Here is a 26,172-nt window from a genome sequence, read left to right as displayed (position 1 = left end):
CTTTCACTAAAATCAGTCACTCCACGAGACAAATTATCCATCAATCATTAAACGATTAGAAGAATAATTTTCTGTACTAAAAATAATTATGTGCTCTATCTTAAATTTTATAGAGCTCACGCGTACGAGCGTACTGAGGCACATACATTTCAATAGAGCAAATAGCATACGATTTCTGCTGTTCTGAGATGTTTCTAACATTTCATATTATGGCGCGATCAGCATGAATTTTTTAATTGTTCTTGCTGATTTAATCACTTTTATGAACTCAAGTCATCTAACTTTCATCATCATACTCAAACGTAATCTGCTTATTATAAAAATCCCAGGTTTTACAATTATTTATCTCTTTCGTGGAATTTCCCCGTCTCTCAATAATTAAAAAGAGTCGCGGTCTCTTGGCATTCAACGGAGTTCTTTTATCGTTTTTTTCCATGCTATTTCAGCCGGGAGGAGGGAGTTGACAAAGTTGTGCAAAAACAGCCGTGCTTTAAATGTCTCCGGAGCGCGGAGTGAAACTCTTGCCTCAAGAGGGCGGTCTGCGGTTTATCTTGTCGCTCTGGAGAAGGATAAATATGATATAGCTACCAACTAGTCAAAGAACCGTTCGATTTCTTTTTCGCTTGGAATACTTTTTTTCTGGCTAGATTCAAGAATCCACATGAATATGAAGATGCATCTCAAAATGTATTAAACAGAACCGCTGCAAAGCAATACTGAGACACATAGGTGGAACTCAAAGCTCAGGTCACACGACCAAATACCTTGTGATCAAGAGTTTACAATAATAAGCGGCACTCCGAACATAAAAAGGATATTAAGAAGAGGCAATTAATTTGGGAGTTTGTAGTACATACGTATGTACTCGACTCAATTTTAAGATATAAAACTTGTGCAAATAAATAATTGAATGTGCATCGCATCGTAGATCTTCAAAAATGAAATCATTCATGAAAACAAATGAGGGATAATGTGATAATATTCCAGACAACATGGTATCACAAATAAAGGATTTCTAACGGAAAAGTAGTTTACACGTAACTAAACGATGACGAATTGAATGACTATTTCTTAGAAAAGTTAAAGTACCGTGAAATGTCAGCACAATGAATAAAATTAACAACACCACTCACAATTATGCGAATCAGCGAATTACTAATAAAAAAGTAGGTGCTAGTTCCCTTATCAATATGGTCCCACATACTGGGTTATTGGGCAAAAAGGCTTACTTTTAGGCCAATTAAAACATCAATCATTGACTTATAATGATTATAAGGGTTATCCTTCACTTACTCGAGTAATGACAGAGTGAATTTCCATAATCGGGCAGGGGGTCACGAAATTCACCCAATAAAGTAATTTTGCTTACTATAAAATGTGGCACTCGTTGAAGCATTAGGACTTGACTCCTTACTCTCAGTTTTTCAACGGTTAAAATTTAATGCTCCCGAATACTCGCGAGTAGGAATCCTCGGGAGAACCCAAGATTCGCCGTTCTTCCAGGAGAACAGGTTGCACCTAGCGATTAGAATTAATCCCTACCCTCCCAGCCTGAACACAGATTCAATTTTACGAATATTCAAGATTGCCGTTAGAATACGAATGGATGATCCGTGTTCATAGTATCCCTTCAAAGTTTATGGCAACATTCAAGATGTGTATGTTAATTTGCTCTATTTTTTTCAAATATTTGGCTGCTACCGAAAGCCTAATAGATTCAGTTAATTTAACAGTGCTTTTGAGATTTCATTTGGCGGAGATGATTCAATGCGTATATTGACCTGAGATTTTAAGATAATTTGTCAGTTTACACCCGAATACCCCTTATGGATTTTCTATTAAAAAAATCTTATGGATTTTCCACTGACTATAAGTGTCATTATTAAACCGACTATGAATTTCGATATTAGAATGCGATTCTAAAGCATTGGCACAAAATCAGCATTGGATCCATAGTATATTTAGAATTTTCATTGAGTTAGTCAATAGGTTATTCGAATTTTTTGTGTGAATTCAAAAAGGTTAAATATTTGAGGCTGGCTGTCCACAAATCCTGAAAATGTTTTCCAATGATACAGTGTATCCGACACAGTGAGAGTGACAGGATTTGTCAATAATTAAACTCAAACAAACCTATGGCGGCGATCCTGATTCGAATATAAAACACCAAATTTTTATTCCTCCTCTCGCTCAGCATTCTAAAAACACGATAGAAAGTTGGGAGATAAAACATCCTTCTGAGGTAATGACGCCAGCTGACGCGATAACCGGATAATGACAGGCAATCATGAGAAAAAATTCGCACATTGGACAGACACTTCCTACTTTTTTCCGAAAACGATTATATCCTCCTTATCGCGTTTCTAAAATCTTTTTAAACACACGCAATCGTCACAAAAAATCGTCTCCCTCTCTCTCCAATCTCTCACGTTACGGAACACCGGAGGCCGCAGGAATGCTGGAGTAACGGCAACTTTTAATTTCCAATCATGGATTTAATTTTCTCTGAGAGCATTCGTAAGAAAGTTGAAAATTCCAAAACAATTAGAAAGTTATGATCGCACAAAAACCTAGCGTTTCTTTGTCGCAACTTGGTACTTTCGTGCAGCTAGTGTTTGCTGTGCGACGGATGGATTTAAAATGTCGTTTTTTCCTCGTACGATTAGAGATCATAATAGAGATGACCGCGAGTGCGAAGAGGATAATTCGTATTGGAAGTGTACATATTTTGTCGATTTCCATAGCATAAATAGCATAAATATGACTTTGACCCATCTTTTTAACACCTTTCCAGCATGATCCAAATCATTGAATATATTCTGTTATTGAATATTACCTCCTTTCGTGTGATTAACTTTGTTCGAGTGAATGATCGAAATGATATTTGTGCAGAGGTGTAATGATTGTGATTGTACATGAATTCGCTGGAGACCTACAACCCCCGCCACACGCCCCTAGAGTGGCTGGCGGGGTATTATGTAAATGTCGACATCTCAATGCTGAGATCCACGTACAATTAACTGCAGCCACTATAGCGGATTTTTTTCATCAATATGTGTTCAACGACATGGTGATATTGACATACGCTGATTATTCAACGTTCACCAATATTTGAATCATTCTACACCCGATTTCTTTCCCAAAGTCACTCGAAATGTCGACATCACAATTTTTTAAATATTTTAAGGTCCTTTTTAGTGCTAAAGTGAAATGACTCGTAAAATTTCCGTGTGAGTGGCAACTGGTAGCTGTAGGTGGACATGACAAGTTCAGATAGGATTTCGAATAACGATTTCCACCAAGAGGCGATTGAACTTGGCTATCCTACACCAGAAAAAGAAAGATTTTCGACCGGAATGACTAGGAACATTAAGCGAATGTAAGCTAACAAATTACCATAAAATGAAGGTTTGCGATGCTACTTAAAATAAAAATGATAAACTTAAGACTAAAATATTCTACATATTTGAGCACGATTACGCATTAACTCAAGCTAAATTGATACAATCTACGCTCATTAAACTAAGTGCATGACTTTAACCTGTTTAATCATATCTGAAGATGAGAAAAATAGCATGGTGAAATCCATTTAAATGAATAATTGTGTTAACACCGACAATGAAAATAACAATTTAAGTACTTATGCTCTATAATTCTGATTGATACTTCCTGCTGCAGAGTATTTTGCAATGAGATATTGCATGGAAGCTTATCCTTCAGGGATTCCATGAAAGAAAAATTACACTATTTTTCTGTTATCATAAGTGAGAAAGAAGGGAGACTTAGGAAAAACAATTTTTAACAAAAAAAGGACGATAATCTAAAGCATGACAGCAAACATTCCAGAAATCACTGAAAAAGTGGCGATCACTGTGCATATCTTTGCAGAATGTGCGTGAATTATGGTAGGACGAATGAAAAGAATATAAGGTAAATTTTTCTAAGGAAGAAAAAATGGCAGCGTACAAAAGTATGGCTACGCCTCCCCACATTAATGTATACAGAGGCTATACTTGAGTATGCAAGCATAAGCTTGAATATCGACTAAATGCGGTGGATATGATACACTTGCGGAATGTTTGCGGTCAAAATAGGAGAGGTAGGGCGAGGAATGAGTATATTGTGAAAGCAATGTTCTAAGCTGATTTGGTAATGCGGAGAGAACAGATGAGAGTTGAATTGTCAAACAGAAACGCGTATAAAAGATTATTAAATTGTTTGTGTGAAGTAGGAGTCGACCGAGGAAGTCAAGGATAAATGTGGTCGAAGAAACCCTCAAGGCATGGAATACGAGAAGTCCCAGGAACTAAAGAGCCCTTTGAAACAATGTAAGAATGTGACGGGGGCGGAAGATGGTTGGAGGTGTAGGGTGGTGCGAAGGACATTATTGAAAAAATGAGTAAACTAGCTTCTCATGACCTAAACAGGTTTTTTTGGCTGCATGCCATACTAGACATGGTCTGAAATGAGCATAGGTAAGAAAATAACCCAAAACATGCACAGAAATCACACCTACACAAGCCATCCATAATTATGTAAGAAAATGATAGGACGGCAACAAAAAAATCAACTTAGGCAACTGAGATCCAGGGGTAATGGAGGAGTTTTAGGTTATCGAGTCTAGGAAAAGAAACGAGGATATGGCTCGCGGAAGAATAAAAACCAAGAAGGCATTATTTGAGAAGAAAAACCACACATTTCAAAATACCTGTTTTCGATATTATAAAGCATTATATAAAAACTAAGGGATGCTACCGATGCCTAGGTGTACTACATGGAGGATCTATTAGGTAACCATTAAAGGCCAACAAGCTTAGACATAAATGTTCAGGCATACTTTACTAGGAGATGAAAACGGCGTTGGAGGAATTAAACTCAAATAAGGCGACAGACAACATCCATGTACAACTCCTTAAGGGTTTACGGCAAACATGGAAGGATAATTTTATGGGCTGATTGACACGATTAATGGGGGAAGAATTTGAGAGAAAATTTCCTTAGATCAGAGTTAATTTCTAGCACAAAAAAGAGAAAGGCAAAGTCATATTAGAGGACTAGAGAACAATTAATTTCATTTCACATGCAGTAGAATAGGTTTTCAGTATCACCAACCATAAGATGAAAAGGAGGCAAATGATTACTTGGAGGTGGTCAGGTTTAATTCAGGAAGCAGAGAGGCACGCATGATGCCTTAGAAGTAAAGAGTGCTATGTGCCAACCTCTGAAACCTTTTATAGTATGAAGAGATAGCAGGGGGTTCGAGAAATTCGCGGCCTAGGTTCAATTAATGCATTCTTTTCTTAGGCACAAATACCTAGCTACCTGTACGAACGACTATTAATTAAAAACTAGTTCGAGACACTTGTACATGAATTTATGGACCTACGAGTACATACTAATGATCTGACAAAAGCATACCTGTGGGGTACACCCGATGAGAAACACGGTCTGTGACAGCAATGGAGGAAAGAATATTGAACATGATGGAGGAGAAGGAGTATAAACGTACGAGGAAAATGTAAGTGAAAATGGGATGGGTGGAAAAACAAAATTCCAAGAAGTGTGTGAGAAGTAAAGGGATTGAAAACGCAGAGGGAAGGAATAATTTAACTTTCGAGGTAAGATAGATTGCTAAGGGATATCTATGGAAGGTAAACGGTACCAGATTAACCTTAAAGAATGACCTCAGATGCGGTCTATGAAACAGGTCACGGATGGTGAAAACTATTAAATACAAAGATGCAATTAGGTATGTAAATATAAGTGACTAACGGAGAGTTGTGCCAAAGTAATCTTAAGATGGACGACTACCGATGACGATTTGTTTTCCTTAACGCATGTATTCGTCTGTAACATTGTCTGTGTTATTTATTTCCCTATTGCGACAAACGTTAAAGTTAATAAATGACATCTACCCAAAGAAGTTGTGTATGACTGACGTTTCTCATCACGTACAGAATAACGACAAATTGATGCAGAAAAGCAACTAATGATAAGGAGACGGTATCAAAACAAAAAATCTGATGCCCAAGAATAGCATTTTCTCCTGAAGATCCACTGAATGTTTATCAATGTCCCAATCCCATTGCGTTAACTGTACGCTCTGTACACTGCACAAACTGCCCGTTAACCTTAACTATATGGTGTCAGAAGTAAAAAAAAACATAGAATCAAACATTAAAATATTTTATTGAACTGTCAGAAGAGCTTTATGTAGAATATGAATTTGAAATTCTTCGACAAGAGCAAGTCTGAACTTCCTGACTCGTTGACCTCGAAGTTTGAAGATTTCTAACATTCGTTTATTGCACAAAAACATAAAGCAAAAAAACCATCATAGTTTCAACAGAAGAGAGCGTTTCCTTCACATTGGTGTCGTATTCCGCTGCCAACTTGGCAACGCTCGGTGGTACTTACATGCGCGGAATATATTTTTTGCAAAACCCTTTCCTTGAATAAGAATGCGAAATAAATCATCGAGAAATATGTGAGCGGGGACTCTTATCCCACCAAGAGATAACTTTCCCGTAAAAAGCAAGAACACTTCAAGAAAGAAAGAATGAAAAATTGCATTAAAAAAAACTCCTACCTATTTGTGCACGGGAAAAAAGTCATGCCAATTCAAAGAAGAACGGATTAGTTTTTCTTCAGAAAATCCCCATTCAACCCTTTGTGACGCGTACGAAGTGGTGGCAAAATGCTTTGGACAAAGGAAATACGGGCATCATTGGATGATTTCTTCCCCCCTGCTTATATTCTGAAACGGCCTCCACTTTATCCTGAGGCAAACGAGGAAAAAATAAACGACTGAAAATCACTCACCCCCATAATCCCGGACATCCTCTTTCTTTTTTTCGACTCTATTCCATTTGGAATCACCAAAGGCTGCCGACTTTTCCAAAGTTCAGAGGTCGTTATTTTATTAACCGAAGCAAATAGAAATGGTGCCGGGTCTAACTAGTGGCAGAGAGAACTAAATATACGTAAACTGGGCGGGAAAACCTAATGAGGAAAGATTGTTGAGTAATGATCTGCGAAAGAAATAATTACACCAAACATGAAGCGGAAACCAGTTTCCACACCACCACAGTTATCAACCCAAAAGTTACTTCGATAGGTAAAGGTAGACTAGTACTATTTACATTTCCCAGCGGCGTGTGAATTTCACAAGTGAGGTTTATTGGGGGGAAGGGGGCAATTCCTTATCCTCTTTGAGGTGGATTCCCAGGAAGATCTGGTACCTGAAAAATCACACGGTTTTGGTTAAGTTGAGGACTCCCAGATGCGTCACCCTCCGGTCAGTAGCCGAGCGTTCTACCCACTAGACTAGAAACTAAATCACGGGATCAAAATACTCATGCGATTGAGGATGAGTCAACGCACGAAAATTGAGGTGCCAAACCTTCACCTTAGGAGTGTGCCCGGTCTAAAAGAGCCTCACTAGTGATTATCACAGAAAACTTACGCTGTTTCACAAATTTCGTCCACAATGACCAGTCCTTGAAAACTTCTTTCGCCTGATTCACAGATTTCGTACGTGCTCTTCCGTTACTGAGACTCGTAATTCCAAGGAGATCCCCTTAACGAGGATCTCTTTGCTGGGTCATTCACTTTCTCGATCTGCCTTTGCCTTCCTTCTAAATCATATGCTCTTCTCTCAGTATCTGTTTGGTGAATCTTCTCTCATCCACCCTACCCTGAACTGATACCGGTGGCCAGTTATTTCGATGAATCAATTTTATTATTTTCTATTTTTAAAAAGTTAATTAATTTCCCCTTTTCCCGGCGTTTATAGGGCATTCTATTTTACAGGGAAATTCACTGTAGAATATGCAAGTTCACCAGTCTTCCAATTCTGCCAGTTCTTCCAGAATGTGGTTGTGTTCCTCGGAAATAGTTGATTTCTAATTCCAGTCTTCCTCTATTCCTCAACGAGGCGGACATTTACTGAAACTTGTAATTCTGCTCACACTGCCAATACTTTGCAAACACTTTTAGAGCTTGCCCAAGCTGTACGAAGGTCTGGAAGATGCTGGCGAAAGAGCACGCAGACATGGATATATTACGTCGTAATTGTCCATTGACCGGTTAGTATGAAGAAACTGAGTATAAAGAAAAATCACCACAAGTGGCTGATTCTAGAGGATTTTTATTAGCTTTTTCCCTAGTTTCGGGGGTGGGCGTTTCTATCGTGAATCGGGATGCTTGCCAAATATGCTACGTGCATCTTGCTGGAAGTATATCATTTTCGGAAGTGTATCTTGGAAAATCGAAGCATTTAAATCTAGGGTGAATAGGTTCAAGTTCAACCTAAACAGACTCCGAGCAGCTTTTGTTGTGTGTGACAAGGATTGATCACATACATACGCATATATGTTTCTCAAAGGTTAACAACTTGCTGAGTAATTATTGGTGGCTGAAAATGATGGACGTAACTATGATTGCAAACAGGTTTACATGCGCCAGAGTATTTCAGTTTGAAATAATCTACTCGTACTTCAACCAATTTGCTAGTAGTGGTTATGGTAGAGTACGTTAGAGTTGTGCAATAAAAAAGTCACTGCCTGAGCGACTTCGATGGCACCTATCGTGTAAAACGATGCACTTAGTTATTAGTTATACATTATGAACAACCTGCTTCAAATTTACGTAATGTATTCGGTATTTATTTTCTAGGTTTGATTATCAACTTAGGTCTCCTAACAAATCTACTTAGTCACACTGTCATTTCTATCACAATTTTACAACAGTAGTTACTCTCCACTGCACTGATCTATTTCTGGAGTCAAGCAGACCTCACGAGGGTCCCACGTGGTAGCGGCGTAGTCTAAATAGGAACTATCCAAGTATGGGTCTAACAGGAAAGAGTATAGCTGGTGTCTGTCAAAATAAGTCGTGCTTCCGCTAAAAACCCCGTGGTCTCCGGTGCCCTTCCTAATTCCCTTCCCCAGGCGAGTACCTGCCACCCGCCCATCCCTCTTGTCTCTCTCTCTCCCTCTCCTCTTTCGAGGAAAGGTACGAGGAACATCAGCGACATCTCCGCTCTCGTCTAGACAGATCCTCATGTCCCTTCACCCAATTTTTTTCCCCTTTAACCCGGACACGTTTCGCGATCGCTACGATCCCATGCCAGTCGACCCCCTCGGCTCAAGACGTGACCGGCGCCTTATACGGCGGGACTCCCCTTCCTCGGAGCGGGGAAAAAGGGATCCCGGGGATCCTCGGACGTGACTGCGGACTCCGTGACCGCTTGACTTCTATATTTTTATACCGGTCCCCAACGACAAGGTGCACCTTCGATGGTGTCTGGCGATGAAAGGGAGAAGGTAAAAGGGTGGGGTGAGGGTAGATGGATCTCACTGCTGCTCATTTTCATTTACACTTTTAACCTGCAAGCCCCCACACATGACCGTAGAGAAGTGTGGTGTGGGGTAAGAACGTTTAGTGGAGCACCTATAAGCGATATAAATGATTTTTATTCAGCGACGAATGCCATTTACGGAAATAGCAGACGGAAGCCGGTATCTATGCAGCACAAATGTTGTATTTCTGGGATCGTTAACTATGCAAGCTCAAGTAACAAACACGAAAAAGCAAAAAAGTATCTCGTAGTAGGATTTTACTGTTTATTTCTGAGTGGTAGAACTGGTAAAAGAACCATTGTAAAATCTTTTGACTGATCTGGCTTGCTATCCTTAAGAATCGTCACAAGGACATATCGCAGGGGCATAGGAACATCAGTCGATTGGAGAAATATGGTGATTTGACCATTTAACGGAATAAGCGAGTTGTGTTTTTTTGTAAACTAGTATGTTAATTATCTGTGTCTAATTTTTTTGGCAATTCTCGTAATTTTTCTCGAGAAAAAGGATTTATCGAATCTGATTCATCAGAGTTTCCTTACACGTATCGTCTTAGTGTCGCCGAGCAATTTAATATGAGGTTGAATCATTCCAATTTCATTTAATTCAAATTCGAAATTATTGTCACTAGGAATTGTTTTGTAAATCCAACACCGTGTATGAAAGTTGCAGTGAACTATACAACACCTACCTCACGGTCAAATTTAAAATTATGACCGCCAGGCTTTTAATACTCTAAATTAATTTACCCTCCAACAGAAAAGAATAAAATTCCACCACATGGAACTATTTGAATACCATTACACATCATTTTACGTGGTGTTCATTTCAAAATTTTAAAAATTAATCAACATATTAACATTGCAAAATATCAGAAATACCGCCTGAAGGACTGCAAAAGTATACTTAGTATTTCCATTTTATGTGGAAGTACTGAGAGAATTCTTTGGAGTACGCATGGATGGCAGGTTTTGCATTAAGAGTGGACGAGGAATAATTAAGTGCATTACTGAAGGTAATCGATGGAATTTCTTGATTAATTTCACTAAGAATTCCTAAATTTTGCAAGAACTAATCAAGGCAATTTGTGCAATTTCCGTGTTTTTTATGTATTCGGCAAGAAGAAATTTTGCTTAGGCAATATCCTAGATCTTTCCATTTCAAGAACAAATAGAAATATTATTATTTTGCTTGACAACAGTCCCACATTTTATCATCTAAGACATGCATGGATTAAGACCCGTTCTTCCAAGATTTTGAGAGGTACTAAAATATACATATAGTCAGCTGAGTAAAATTAAATTTCACTAAGATACCCTGGAAAACGAAAGCTAGAAATATTCACCATCAAAACGAAGTCGATCGCTTATTTTGCAAGAGAGGAAAAACAAGTAACGCGACATCTGCGCCAAGGAAGCTGAGAAAAAATGGATAGCAAAAACAGAAGAACAGCTTTTGAGAGAGACATGTAAAAAACAGACTCAGATGTAAAAAACATTATAAATAAGCCAATATTACTACACCTGCGTTCTTATTCCAGCCGAAGACTTCTTTTCGCTTCTTGGAACTGATTATTTCCTTTCCCTATATATCATCATCTTCATCATCGGTATTTCAATTGTAAGATTGGTTTACTGCAGCCCTCAATCCTTCCCTATTAAGTGTTAATTCCCTCAACCTCTGATAGGTTCCCTGTTTTACGTCCTTCTTAATTTGCCCTATGTACTGGTCACTCGGCCTTCCTCGCGGGATCTTTCCTTTAATTTTTCCTTCTATTATATTTACAACTAATCAATTGTGCCGCAAGGTACAGGTATGTCCAATGCATTAAGTTCTTTGTCGTAGAGCTCTCAATATGGTTCCGTCCTCTTCTGCTCTTCTATATACAACCTTGATCAAAAATTTCCCGGAATTTATTCAGAAAATTAAAAATACAAGTTTATTCATCTAAATCTATATTGTCCCCTTCAAAGTAATCCCCATCGACTGCAACACACTTATGCCAGCGCTTGATCCAATCCTCGAAACATTTTTTATATTCGGTTTTCGGTATGTCCATCAGTGCTTCCTGCGATTTTTCCATTACTTCCTCTCGGCTGCTAAAACGCGTTCCCCGTAATGGTTTTTTAACTCGATTGAACAGAAAGAAGTCACAGGGAGCCAAATCAGGTGAATTCGGTGGCTGTTGGATGGTATTTGTTGCATTTTTCGTCAAAAAATTACGAATAATGATAGCACTGTGCGACGGTGCGTTATCATGGTGCAAAATCCACGAGTTTTCTGCCCACATTTCTGGTCTCTTTCGGCGAATTGCTTCACGCAAACGTCTCATAACGCCCAAATAATACTCTTTGTTTACTGTCTGGCCTTCTGGCAAAAATTCATGATGCACTACACCGTTGTAATCCATGAAAACCGTCAGCATTGCCTTCTTTTTTGACTGAAAACGACGTGGTTTTTTTGGTCTCGGCTCATTTGGTGAACGCCATTCACTTGCCTGATGTCTGGATTGCGTGTCGTACTCATAAACCCACGTCTCGTCTCCAGTAATGATCCTTTTGATGAATGTGGGATCGGATTCAGCCTCGCAAATCATGTCTTTTGCGACGTCAACACGGTCTCTTTTTTGCATGAAATTGAGGTCTTTTGCTGCTACACGACGGAAACCCAAATCATTAACCACAATGTCTTGGGCGGATCCATAGGCAATGTTCAAGTCCTCCGCTATTTCTCTGATGGTTAATTTGCGGTTATTGACCAACATTTCTTTTACTTTATCAATTTTTTCACCGACTTTCGATGTCGATGGTCTGCCACTGCGTTCATCATCTTCGATTGACTCACGACCACTTCTGAACCGCTCGTGCTACTGGTAAACGACCGTTTTTTTTAGAGAATCGTTGCCGAAACACTTTTCCAACATTTCCAACGTCCGTGCGCCACTAAATCCGTTTTTTACGCAAAATTTAATACAAGTTCGTTGTTGCAAATTTAAATCCATTTCTGCAATTGTAAAAAATCGCCAACACACACAGAGATAGATGTACTCTTGGCTACGTAACTTTTGCAAATGTCAAGTTATGACACTAAGATTTAAAGGGAATATCAACAACAGATGTACCAATTTAACAAAAAAAACAGAACTCAAATCGGAACGATGGGAGCGCCACACGGTGGTTATTCCGGGAACTTTTTGATCAAGGTAGTACTTCATCGTTCCTCACTTTGTCTGTCCATTTAATTTTCAGCATTCTCCTCCAGCGTCATGTTTCAAATACTTCTATTCTTCGTTGGTCCACTTTCCCAATATTCCATGTATCCGATCCGTAGAGTGCCATGCTCCACACGAACGTTTTGACCAACTGCTTCCTTATTTGCAATCTTATGTTCTTTGAACATAGTAGTTCACTCCTCGAATTGTGATATCTACATTCAGCTTCTTTCTTCCGCACACAAGGATTGATCTCATATTATGTATATTCCCGAAGTACTTAGTCCATATTATTCAGGTTTGCTTGCAGGTTCCCTATAAATAGACTTTAGGCAATTTTTAATGTATAAATCATAAATATAAATAATTAATACGACTGACCTGAAATGACATCTTGCCGGAAATTGGTTAGGTTCACGACTAGTCGTCAGACTCAATCCCACCTCCATTTTATAAAGTTCCAAATGGAATATTTGCAATTGAGAATACCGTTAAGAGCAAAACAAAGTTTTTTTCAATAGCGGCCAAAATTGTTTATTCCACAATAAAGCTCTTGTATAATTGGAAAAAATAAACAGTCAAAAGACGAAAATTAAGTATTCACTAGTCCAACAACGGTCAATTTTTCCCCCATTTTCTTTTCCCCTGAGCTTCAACGTAACGTCCCAACATGTTCATGCGAATTAATGACCCATTAGCGAAGTACGTACCTATTCCTTTGGCGCAAGAAAGAGTTATTGATATAGAGTCACCAACTCCTTGGAGCCACAGCATTACTCAAGCTACTCGGTTGAAAAACGGCAGCAATAAATTTGGCGATCAACCTGACTCGAAGGTCAGCTTGTGGCGCACTTAGAATAAATTCTGACCCTAAATGAATGGCCAAACGTCCATATATCAGCACGATTTATATAATCATCTAAAATTATTGTTTGGAATGTCTTACACGCGAAAGAGTAATTTCCTCTGAGCCAGGAAAGGGAACGTAATGAGTTGAAACTTACACTCTGTTTCATACTTAAAAGAAATGAAAGAAATCAAGATTTAATAAAATATATCTCATGAAATATGAGCAATATGTGTAAATATTCTTATTTCCACCATGGATGCGGAAGTATTTCAAAGTTCACGGCGGGAACAACATTTTTGATTAATCTTGGTCAGGTGACTATAATCTAAATAATTTGTGATACATGCATTAGGAAAAAATTATTATATTCGCTGTTTTGTACTTGATTGGAGCATCCAAATAATTTTAACCTTAAAAAGCAGGATTATATCATTGTCATCTCATTATCAATGACTAAACATATGTTTAGCATCAAAAAGCAGTTAGTCCACTATTCTTTAATGGTTAAAATAAAAGGGGTTCGAAGGAGTAATTACAATATGGTTGATTCGACAGGTTACGGGAGAGACCTTAATTTTGAACACCAGAGACGGCGTAATGGCGCTTTCATGACTACCAGCTTTATTCTAGGCTCTCTAATATTTCCAAACTTTTGCTAAGATGACACTCTCATCGCCTACAGGGTTTGGCCGGTTAATTACAACTTCAAGTTGAATTCGAAAACCTACATGAAAAAACACTGAGAAGTACAGTCGCTTCCAGGAATCATAGTGGAACCAAAAAATAATTTTATTTTTCAAATAAGACTCTATTCACAGTATTACTACTTATCACATCATAGAAAACGATCAAATCTTAGATGTGGGCGCTCAAATGGATATCTACATAATATACGATATAGTCACTCTAAATAACATAAAGCAATTTTACGTAAAATTGCAATAGCTAGCCAAATTAGTTCTCCAATTATGTTACGTGGAGATATATTTCAATGCCATAACAAATAACTAAATTCAATCATGTCTGTGAAGTACAGTACATGAAAACGCGCAGGAATTAAAAATTATGGAACTAAATGGACCTTCACAGACTAACAGACTGCGCATAACACACTCTACAGGGTGCGTTCCAAAATAAATGAAATTATTTAAAAACTAATTTATGTCCTGCCGTTTCCACAGCTTGGAGAGCACTGAGACCGGTTTCGCGGCAAAGCTTAGCGTCCCAAGTAGTTCGATCCCACTCCGACCAATTGGAGGAAACTCAATTGATTTACTTTTGGAACGCACCCAGCTAGTGAGTAGATGTAAGACTAGAATTTTTCCACTGCCCTAGTTACATTAGTCCATTTTAAAGAAAATGCACGGAGAAAATCACTTTCTTAATATCAATAAACCCTTAAAACGTGTTGCAATAGTTATTATATTTTATCACCAAAAATTGTAAATTTTCTACCGCTTATTTTTACTTTGGGGACGTGATAGCACAGTTGGTACAGGCTCTGAGCTATTGAACAGAGGACCCGGGTTCGTTTCTGAGTGAAGCCTCTTTGAGTACCCACAGGTTTACAAAAGCAGTTTGATTACAAAATCAGTGTGATTTTTCGGGTACCAGATTTTATCGGGAAATCACAGACGGTACTGGGAAAGAAAATTATATTTTATTCACAAAAAAATTACAACAAAACTACCGGTTTCGAAGCTTATGCGTTATTATCAGGTATTATTGCACCTAATACTGTCCCCTACGTGTCAAAACATACTCACTCGTAGTTCGCTAAAGTTTTGGCGAAAATATACGAAGTTTACTTCTTCAGTAAACATCAATTTTCACAAATGAGAACCTGAAATCATTGAATTTACTGTGGTATTTTTAGTGTCCTTCAATTTGCTTCATCCAGAAGTGTGTTTCTTCGTGTCATTTGGGATACACCGCGCAGACACAGATTGGACGCTGAGCATTATGAATGGGAATTCAAAATCATTGTCCGCTCACACCCCCTGCTTATGACGTAAGTGCGAGAAATTAGACAGGGAAACATAATTCGCTAGGGCTTGTGATTCAAAGCGCAAGAGGTGCCTCGGTCGCTTTAACTGGATAAATCACTCGGCCGTAAATTTAGAGATCCTGGTTCGATTTCAGATGCAGGCTAAAATTACTTCTCAAATACAATTTATTTCCAACAAAATTATTTTATCTGAATTCAAATTTCCGATAGGTAAACCATCTCAATGCTATTGTTTATCATATAAAACGATTACGTATTCTCATTTGCCACTAGGCACTTCCCTGATAACAGTTTTTCTTCATTAATTCTGCCAAGAGCTCTGTCTACTACACGTACTTACGAGCCTTTAAGACCCCAACGAGACATTTTTTCTTTGCTATATATTATGCTTTCTGAATCCAAAAGGAGACAATGGCGTATTTATTATGAGACATACCATCTCACACATTCATCCTTCTTTGTGCACAAAATTCGTAAAACTGGTTAATATAACTGTTATTCACAATCTGCTAAGATACACTGTGCCATTAGTTGGAATTGAGAACATAAGACACCTTGTTGGTAGAAGAAATTGACCGAACTACCCCAGATGTTGCAAAAGTTAGTTAGATAGCGATTCCCAACATTTAAGTTATTTACACCCGATCTACTCTCGCAATTACTTTGACAAATTTTAGCAGTTAGTTCTGCAAGAGTGCATATCAACATCCTAGATACATGCGCCTTTGTATTAATATTACTTTTCTACCGGCAAGGTAGGTTTTGAATGGTTACAGCCTACACACAAAGGTACAATAAGATACATTTACTTTCATCTCCTAGCAAAACAAAACCCAACATTCAACACTACAGTAAATCCCTCTTCAATGCCGCATACTTCCTTTCTCCCTTCACTCCGCCAATTATCTCACATGAATTCAACATGCATATACCTGTATTTCTGTGGGAGTAATGGCGGGCAGGTAACAGAAAATATCCCAGAAGAGTAACTGTAGAATGTAAGTGTAACCTAAGCTATTCAGCAGCTATCGGGAAAAATGAGGGATACTGGTTAGGATCCAAGTCTAGACTAGTGATTTCTCTGCCGGGAAATTTCGCGCATTTTTGGAATTTGGGAGGTTTTTTTTCACCGATTCTCGACTTAGGGAGAGAAATGCCATGGACCCCTACGACTCTCGACTCACCGGCCATGGAAACCGAGAACGTAATATTCGACTCTCCGAGTACCTCAGTTATCTGAGTCAACAGTCACGCCCCCGTCTCAAACGCCGGCCGGGATTAAGTTCCGAATTAATTTCGGTCACGCTCCCCTCTTCCACTCCCATCCCCCCCCCCTACGGAATTTGCCACCTACCCCTTGGCGATATTACCGCTCGGCCCCCGTGGTGAGTTTGTTCTGCGACTCCCATTCCCCCCCCCCCCCCGGACACCGAGAGCCTCTCTCCCCAAACTCGCTCGAGGGACATTCGGTCCATTGCGACGCCCTGCGGGAGACAATAATGAAATTCGTAGGATTTGTTCGCCTGAACCGGAGGGACCGAGTGCGACGACCCCGATGGAACGGGAGGCGGGGGGGCGCGACACCATTTGGTTTGCCGACGGCGAAAGGACGAGGGGAAAGAGAGAGAGGGGGGGGACCTTTATATTCCTTCACCGTGGGACTTGAGCCGGATAGTGGGGCGATAAAAATCAGGCGACACTCGGGAACCCACCCGAGTGAGTCTCCCCGGCGTCGAAGTTATCAGATGCCGAACTAATGATGCAGCTTGAGATAATAATGGAGGAGAGCATTGGTTTTAGATGAGATAAAGGAAACGAGAATTTCCTGCTAAAGATGCTAACGCTGGCTAGCAGAATGGTACGCACGTAACGCCATGAAGAGGAAAGCGGGTTTTTTATCTAGCAAAAAACCAAACAAGAAGACAACGGAAGTTGGCTGATAGATAAGTTGTTAGGGACTGCGGGATGGGTTTGAGGACGTCGACGCAAAAAAATAATGCAGAAGGTGATTATCGAAACGTTTCAGGATAGTTTTATAAGGGTTGTGGGCGGGAAGTTGGAATATAATCACCACCATTTAATAATTCACAAAACAAGTTACTATAAGCTTGGAAATGTTAAAATGTACAGCAAATCTCTTTTCACATTGAATTCGAGGCTATGCGATGATTTAGGAAAGTTTCTTGTTCAAGGTCATGAAAAAACTTCATGTATTTTCAATCTTTAGCAGTTGTTAGTTAGAATGAATTGAAAAAGTAAAATCTGTAGATGAAATTCAAGGTAAAAGTGTACATATTGAAATGAAATGAGAGATTATTGGATTTGTTATTCCGCGCACTTTATTTAAAACAACGAACTAGGTTTCAACGTTGAACGCAGTTTTAAAAGTGTTAATTTTGTGAAGAAATAAGAAATATTCAAACATGATGAACCGCTCCATTCTAAAGAAAAACACTAGTACGGCATGTCTATCTCTTTACCGGAAAGTACGTTGTGATGATGTGATTTCACGAGTAATCTGAAATGAACTTAGGGATTTTGCTACCAAGAAGTTCGCCAAGAAACGATAAGAAGGCGCTTAATCACGTCAGGCGATTCAAAAAAAAAAGAAAATTAAAAACAGAAAATTCGGTAAATCACATTTCTTTTGACATCAAATCCCAATTATTCGACAGGTGGCATGATCAATAGAAACCAGTCACGTAGGTATGAACAAGAACCCGATTGTTCGCTATTACTGGGGCAGAATTTTGTAATCTTGTGGTTGCAGCTGGCCACTTATAGTTGCCACCAGTATTTTGATCCTAAACATATTCATACGAGGGCAGTTCAATAATGTTTGACGACAAAGGGCGTTCCTGAGGGAAGTTTATGTTATCATCGTGTGCTGCCATCTATCAAACGACGGTGAAACAATTTTCAGACTGATTTAAAGGTTAGTTTGGATTTGGCAGCCATTCGAGTAGGACGTGTTTCGTGATTTTCGCTAAGATGGAAAAAGAGCAGTATCGTTCGGTAATTCGCTTTTTGTTTTTGGATGGGAAGAAATGCGAGGAGATAAAAGCAAAGTTGGATGCTGTTTATGGGGACACTTCGCCATCTATGACCACAGTTAGATAATGTTTCAACGAATTTAAACTTGGGCGAACATCTGTTTTTGATGAGGAGCGACCAAGACGCCCGGCTGACGTGGTCACCTAGGAAATCATTCAAAAGGTCCACGCCATGATTCGCGCTGATCGACGAACGAAAGTGCGCGAAGTAGCAGAGGCCGTGGGTGTGTCGACCGGAACGGCATTTAATATTTTACATGATAAGTTGGCGATGAAAAAATTGTCGGCCCGATGGGTGCCGCGATTGCGCACCAGCAGAGCACATTCATCCGGAGTTGTCGCCGCCAAACTGCATGAACTACATTATGAATTGCTGCCGCACCCCCCGTATGCACCCGATCTGGCTCCCTGCGGCTTTTTCTTATTCCCTAACATTAAGAAAAGGCTCGCCGGAAAAAATTTAGCTCACACGAGGAAGTTATCGCCGAGAATGAGGCGTATTTTGCTGAGTTCGACAAATCCTATTTTTGGAGGGGTTAAAAAAATGGCCGAAACGTTGGGAGAAGTGTATCTTTTTAAAGGGGGACTATGTTTAAAAATAGAGAAAAAGTTTTTCAAAAATGGTTTCTTCATTTCTAATACGAGTACTTATTGAACCGCCCCCGTATATGTACGAGGGTCATCCGGAAAGTAGTACCCGTTCGTGAAATAAAGACACAAAAGTAAATATTAACAAACATAAAAAATTTTATTTGAAAGAGGATACTTTAAACTACTTCTCAACATAATCTCCAAGCAAATTAAGGCATTTGTCATAACGTGTGACAAGTTTCTGTATTCCTGCTGCATAGTCCTTCGCCGCCAGCTCATTGAGATACGCGAGGGACCCATCTTGCACAAATTTTTGCATAATGCAGATGGTGTTTAACAATTTCATGAACAATTGTTCGAGAAACATTGGGAAAATGCTCACAGATGTCATCAATTGTGACGCGCCGATCGTTCCTCACGAATTCGTCAACTGAGCTCACCAGTTGGTCTGTAATGACAGACGGTCTCTCCGAACGCTCATCGTCGTGTGTGTTCCCCCTCCCCATGTTGAAGTTGCGACACCACCGCCGAACAGACGACTCGTCCATTACATTGTCTCCATACATCTCCTTTAATTGGCGATGAATATCACATGGGCGAACGTTTCTTGCATTGAGGAATTTAATCACTGCCCTCACTTCACAACTGGCGGCGTTCTCAATTTTTTTAAACATTGTAAACAATCACAGAAACAACACAGGCAATGCTAGCGTCACGCAACTTGGCTCAGAGAAGGCAGACAAGCCACTGAAGCTATCTGACCTCGTCCAGCGGCTACTCGCGTCGTCAGCACTTCATGCGGCACGAACGGGTACTACTTTCCGGATGACCCTCGTATGTGAACATATGTTCCATGCATAAAACGAATATGAATTCATCATCAACATTATACCAATTCTAAGCCTGGTTTATTGCAGCCATTCCATTCTACTCTTTTCAGTGTTCACTAATCTCTGTTCGCTTCTCTGTTTTACGTCCTTCTTAAGTTTTCCTAAGCATTTGTCTCTTGGTCTTCCGCCGTATTCCCTTCTAATATGTTTCTAACTAATCCATTCTGCCTCTACGTGTTTCCAATCCGTCCAGTTATTCTTTACCTTAGAGTTCCCCGTGTTGTTCTTTGCCCTTCCGCTCCTCTACATGCTTCCTCCTTCCTAACTTTGTCTGTCCATATAATCTTCAGCATTATCCTTCAACGCCAAGTTTCAGTTTTTCATTCTTCCTTGGTCGAATGCTCCACGTCTCTGATCCATAGATTTCGAACGAACGTTCTTACTAATATTTCCTTATTTGCTACCTCAGGTTCTTTGAGCATTGTACTCGTAGTTGCCTCTTTTCATGACCGCCTTCTTAGCTTGAACTATTCTTTGTTTGAGTTCGGTCGAACATTTTCCATCCCAAGTTATACTGCTGTTCAGGTGGATGAAGGATTCCACTTGTTCTACTTGAACTTCTCGAGTTGTGATATCTATGCCTTCTCTCTTCAACACACAAGGATTTTGATTTATTTCATGTTGACGTTAATATTATAATTCCGGGATTACTTGGTCCATAGAATTTAGAGTTAGTTGTTCCTCTCGAGTTTTCGCAACTACCGTGATGTAATCTGTGAACCGGAGCGTGTTGATTTCTCTGCCATTTGCCGAAGGTCTACTCCAACTCCAGGTATCCCTGTGAGATGGTGCGGCGGTTATCGTACTGGCTTCCCACCCAGAGGGCCCCGGGTTCGAATCCCAGCGGTGTTGAATGTTTTTCAGTGGTATCTCGATCCCTACTTGAGGTGCTTTGTGGAGGGCACTTTGCGTGAGTACGCCGTCCGTCAGATGGGACGTTAAGCTGTGGACCCCTTGGTGCCTTTCGTAAAGAGTAGGCTAATGCCGACGCCGGATTTCTCTCCACCCTTCATCCTTTTCCATCCATCTCCTACAGCGCAAATGACCTCAGCTCTCGGTCACCTCCCATAAATATTAGTACGAATGCCTGTGTTTTGCTTATGTGCGTCATTTTCTCGGTCAGGACCGCAAACTTGAGAATTACCTATCTTAATCCTCGGTTTTTTCTAAACCTGAATTGGTTTTCGGTGAGGCTTTCTTTCCTACTATTCTTCGGCTAATTATCCGAGTAAGTATTTCCGATGCGCGAGACACCAGGTTCAATATTCTGTGTTCTTCGTTTCTTTGGCAATCAATCATCACACTCCTCTTCTCAAAGTCCTCTGGTAATTTTCCACTGTCGCGGCTCTTTCTTTGATTATTCCAAGAGGGTATTATTCGCTTTGACCCTAAGTGCCCCAATCATTTCTCCGTTTACGATATTTTGCCAACTTCTGGTGCCTCGGGGTAACTCACGTCACTTGCTCCGTCAACTCCGCTTCTTAGTATTTCTGGGCCCCGCTCGTCTTCCACTATAAAGATTTCTCTTTAATCAATTCACCTTCAAGTGGTTTGGGCACCTGGTAGAGTTGTACCTCAATGCATTCCTTCCATACTTTGCCAATATCTTAATCCTTCATTGGTATACTTCCATCAGCATTCCGGGGGGCTTGAGATTTTGTTTTTCTTTCTCCGAATCACCTTTCATAAGTAGTTTCGCTGTCTTCCATCTTTATGTTGCCATTAATATCTTCGCAGCATGTTTCTATCCACTCAACCTTGGCCTTCGAATACAATCGTACAACATCGTTCCACAAAAAAATTTTAGAATTTCCTCAGCGTCATACCACTTAAAAACAAAGCAATTATTAAATGAATATTAACATTAAAGATATTAATACAAAATTTATTCCATATCAAAAAAGTAGTACTTTAAAATCATTTATTGGTTGAAGTTATTTCCTGTTTTCCCCACGTTATTCGTTTTAGAAAGCGATTTAAACCGAATGAATAAGGAAAGCATTGAGGAAACCTTTCGGAACTCGATGATTTGAGTATTATTGATGAAGCGTATGGCAGTCATGAAACATTCCGAATTTTCCAACGACGATAAACAGACGACAGATCCAAGCGAAATACCAGCTGCAACGTGAGCGTAATGACGCCTTGCATTAAGGAATACAGATTACCATGGCTCACAAGAAAATTGACCGCAACACCCTGTCACAGGTTTAGACTCTGATCACGTAATGCCTAGGGTAATTTATCTGGTGGACCAACGTGTTCGGGACAGAAAATAGCTTGTCGCAGGATTTTGGCTGCGTCATGGAGGACCTGTGGATATAGGACAAGCGAATACAGCCAACGCTAATGATGATACCAATAACCCTTGACTTAGTTCAGACATTACAACTCGTCTAAGCTTGCACAGGCAAACTATTTTCAGGAATGGCAGAGGAAGCACTGCACTCGAACATTTCAAGCAAACAATTATTAACCTCCCACCAACACATACAAAAATTCCGAATGGAGTTGAGTTATGACTCGGCTTTTACTATTTGCCAACTAACAGTTGTGCATTAAGCACATTTTATGCCCAACATTCTTTAGGCTGATACCTATTGTTTTTCAAATTCATCCAGTTAAAATATTTAAATGATACACTTAAGAATACGTGCACACTTACATTAAACATCATGATAGACTAGAGCCGTTTAAATTGATGCTGGATGGAAAAATAATTCAAAATCTGCGGAGGCAAATGGCCAACCGAAAGCATTGCATTATTATTTATTTAAAAAGAGTCAATGGAGGAGGGCAGTTTCCAAGTTACAAGTGATTCGATTAATAGATTGTACCTACCATCCGCTATTAGCTACTATATTAATATTAAACATATTAGCTAACAATAACGCACAGGCCAGATATGGTTAATAATTAATTGCAAAATCAAGAGGGAACAAAAACCAGGCTGCACGAAGGATCGCATATTAACTGATTCTATCAAAGTGGCACTGAGAAAATCTTCTACTGCGAAAACCTTACATCATTACTCAACTTTAAAGTTCTAAAAGCCAGAGATTCCAAGAATAAAGGCACGAATCATAGCATATACATAATGTTAGAAAAACAGCATCAATGGCACGCAATGTAATTGTGTGAATGTTCCTCCTGGTTCATTTCATTTGGCTGATCAGAGTGAAGAAAGCGAACTGCCAAACCTTTTTCAATAGATTACACAATGATCTTATTCGTTGCTAGGGCAATCCAAAAAATAATATCCCGTATGTCATTACATACTAACCTGTGTACCCTTGGCCATGGATATGAAAACATATCTATATTTACTCTAATTGATAATTTACTTTAAATCACCAGTAATTTTGTATGAAAAACTCAACTTCGATAATTTACTAGAATGAATACTCACACCTTAGTCTCACTTCATTTTCGGACTCCATTGTGAATTTGATGAATTAGTTAATTACGTTGAGTATGTTCCTTAATTTGTCGAGTTGTCTCTCTGAACCCAAAAATTACCTGCCTAGGAAACATTTTAATGCATATGAATAACCTTACACGCAAAACCGAAAAAATCCTGCAATCCTTTACAAAATTTAGGCAAAGAGGGAAGAAATTCATAGACAGAATCAAGAAACATGAACTTTATTTCATAACCAAAAACATGGCATATTTGTTCACGAAACATTTGATCGAGGAATATCACTCCAGTAATTTTATTCCCCGCAATATAGAAAAGAATAGACCCAGATTGGTCGCTCTCGGGCAATTTGAAATACTACAGTGTCTTTATTTCAATGAATATTTGAATTTCAATGAATATTTACAATTTCCAGTCCCCCCTCCTTAACCTCCCGATATCCAAGTACCTACCGTGGAAACCGCAAAGATGCTGCACAGACGCGAAACTTGGGTCGCGTAATAAAGATTATTACGTGGAATGAACTAGTTTTTGAGTTCTCTAACATTGAAAAGATGTGATTTTGTTTTAATTTTTTACGCTGTTGATTCATCATTTGTCAGCGTATTACAATAACGCTCCACACATGTAAGTTTGTCATATCATTTATTTCCTGTTCATTTTTCGGATACCAAACTAAATGAAATTCCTTACATTCCATAAAAATCAATGAAACCAGAACTAGCTGATAAAGAGAGGGAGATGATTGGCTACATGAAACCGAAAGCAAATTGAGGTTGAGTCATTTTGTGTTTTCCAGTAGGCGACAACGGAAAAACTAATTGATCTCTTCTTTTTGTTTCTTTTTCTCCTTGAAAAGAACTCAATTACAACTATTTGCATGGAAATATTTTGGATTTCAATCGACAGTTATTACTTATTGTTTATTGATTTGATAGTTAATATCTTTCTTTTCGTTCGAGATTTTCGCGTCGATAGTTACATGGTATTGGTACTCATGACGATATATTTCTTTGAATAATGAACGCGAGTAAATAATCGATACATTTATTTCCAGACCACATCTCTAGGTTGTAACAATCATTTTTTACACTCAGACTAGAAATTGGACGTCCGAGTAATTGTTTTTAGAAAATTCACAAGGTCGTAACTGATTGTGCGTTAAAGTTTTAAGAGTCCAAACCCTGAATAATGGGTAATTACGTGAAGGACAGGGCAGGAAAAATCAACGATACCGATCCATCCAGTGTACATTTAATTTTCGCCCATTTCACAGATACGCATCCCCTATCGCCCTCGAATCATCCAAACCCTCCCTTCTGCTCCCAATATAAAACTTAAGCCTTCCACCCTTTCGCTCGCCTAACCAGCCAAACCTCTTTTCCCTCTAACCTTTCCACTCCACATCCTCACTCCCCTTCCACCCGTCCCACCATTCCTACCTTCAAATCGATGAGGTGACTTGGACCACCGAAAGCTACGAAAAAAAGCGAGTATCCTTTCACTCTGTGCCCCTACTCTCACGCTTGTCATACACCAGCAACTTGATAGTAAACACATACCCTTACACTCGAGGACACATGCACAATCGTACACAAAGGTATTCATTCCATTTAAGCCTTACCGGATCGCTCACTGTCCCGGGTGAAGGAGAGGTCAAAGGGAGATCAGGCGACGACGGAAAGACAAGGTCACTCGTCCTATTAATAATGGACGAAGGAATCTCTTCTCCGCGAAAAAAACTCTCACTTCCCGTCCTTTATAAGGCGCCACCAAAGCACCAAGGTGAACCAACCCTCGCGTCAGAGGATAAAAGACTACGCATTATAAACGAGCGCACCAAAAAAGAAATCTCTACCATTTACGCTCTACCATTAACACTCCGCGTCTGATCTCTTTCGAAAAAAATAAACACGGCTGTAAAATTTCAGCTCTTTGGCTCTCATCACCTTAATCATTAAGCGGGAATCCTTTCAGCGTTTGACCAGTGCCCATAGAACGTCACACACCAACCGTGGAATACAAGAGAGTGCTACACGTAGGGAGGAGAGGAAATGCAAGAAGTTTGATGTCAAGTGTTAAGTGCCCTTGTTTGCATGTTAAACTAAAGAAATGACGATAATGTTAATTTGATTTCTTGCACCACCAAATCAAATTTTTGGTGCATAAAATGAATATAAAATGGAAGAAAGCAAGACGGTATACATTCAAGTAGGACGCAATCAATTGACAGAAGAGGATGAAAATTACCAAGTCCCTATGAAGAAAGAATAGGGTCAGAGAAGGTGAGAAACTTGCCAGGTATTATCTGAACATACTGTAATAAGTAAGCATACGTAATTCAAATCAATCTCTCGGAGGAGGAAGCAAAATCGTCACGAGATATGGAAAAAACACGACCTGGTATTAGCTATCATTAGATAAAGGAAGGTAAATGAAGACAGGCATAGACTAGCAAATAAATTAGTAGGCAATAGATGGGATAAAAAAGTTCGACATAGAAATATACAGATGTAAGGGGGAAAGTATGTATATAGATGCAGATGTAGGAGTAGAGATATTAGGAGATGGTGGATCGTAAAAGCAGTGCGAATAATCGAATGACAAAGATAGAGGATAAGAAGCACATCGACGAGAAGTAGCGGAAATTTATCAGAACTTAAAGGAAAACAGCAACATAGCGCATAAGGTTATAATAAAAGAGGAATTCTTTTAAGTCATTTTTCTCTACCAGGTCTCCACTCTCAAACGAACGTCAACATTCCGCGATTATTGAAATATAGGAT

Source organism: Hetaerina americana, unplaced genomic scaffold (assembly GCF_022747635.1).
Source record: "Hetaerina americana unplaced genomic scaffold, ioHetAmer1.1.p SCAF_7, whole genome shotgun sequence".
Classification (NCBI taxonomy): domain Eukaryota; kingdom Metazoa; phylum Arthropoda; class Insecta; order Odonata; family Calopterygidae; genus Hetaerina; species Hetaerina americana.
This window is presented reverse-complemented; position numbering follows the sequence as displayed.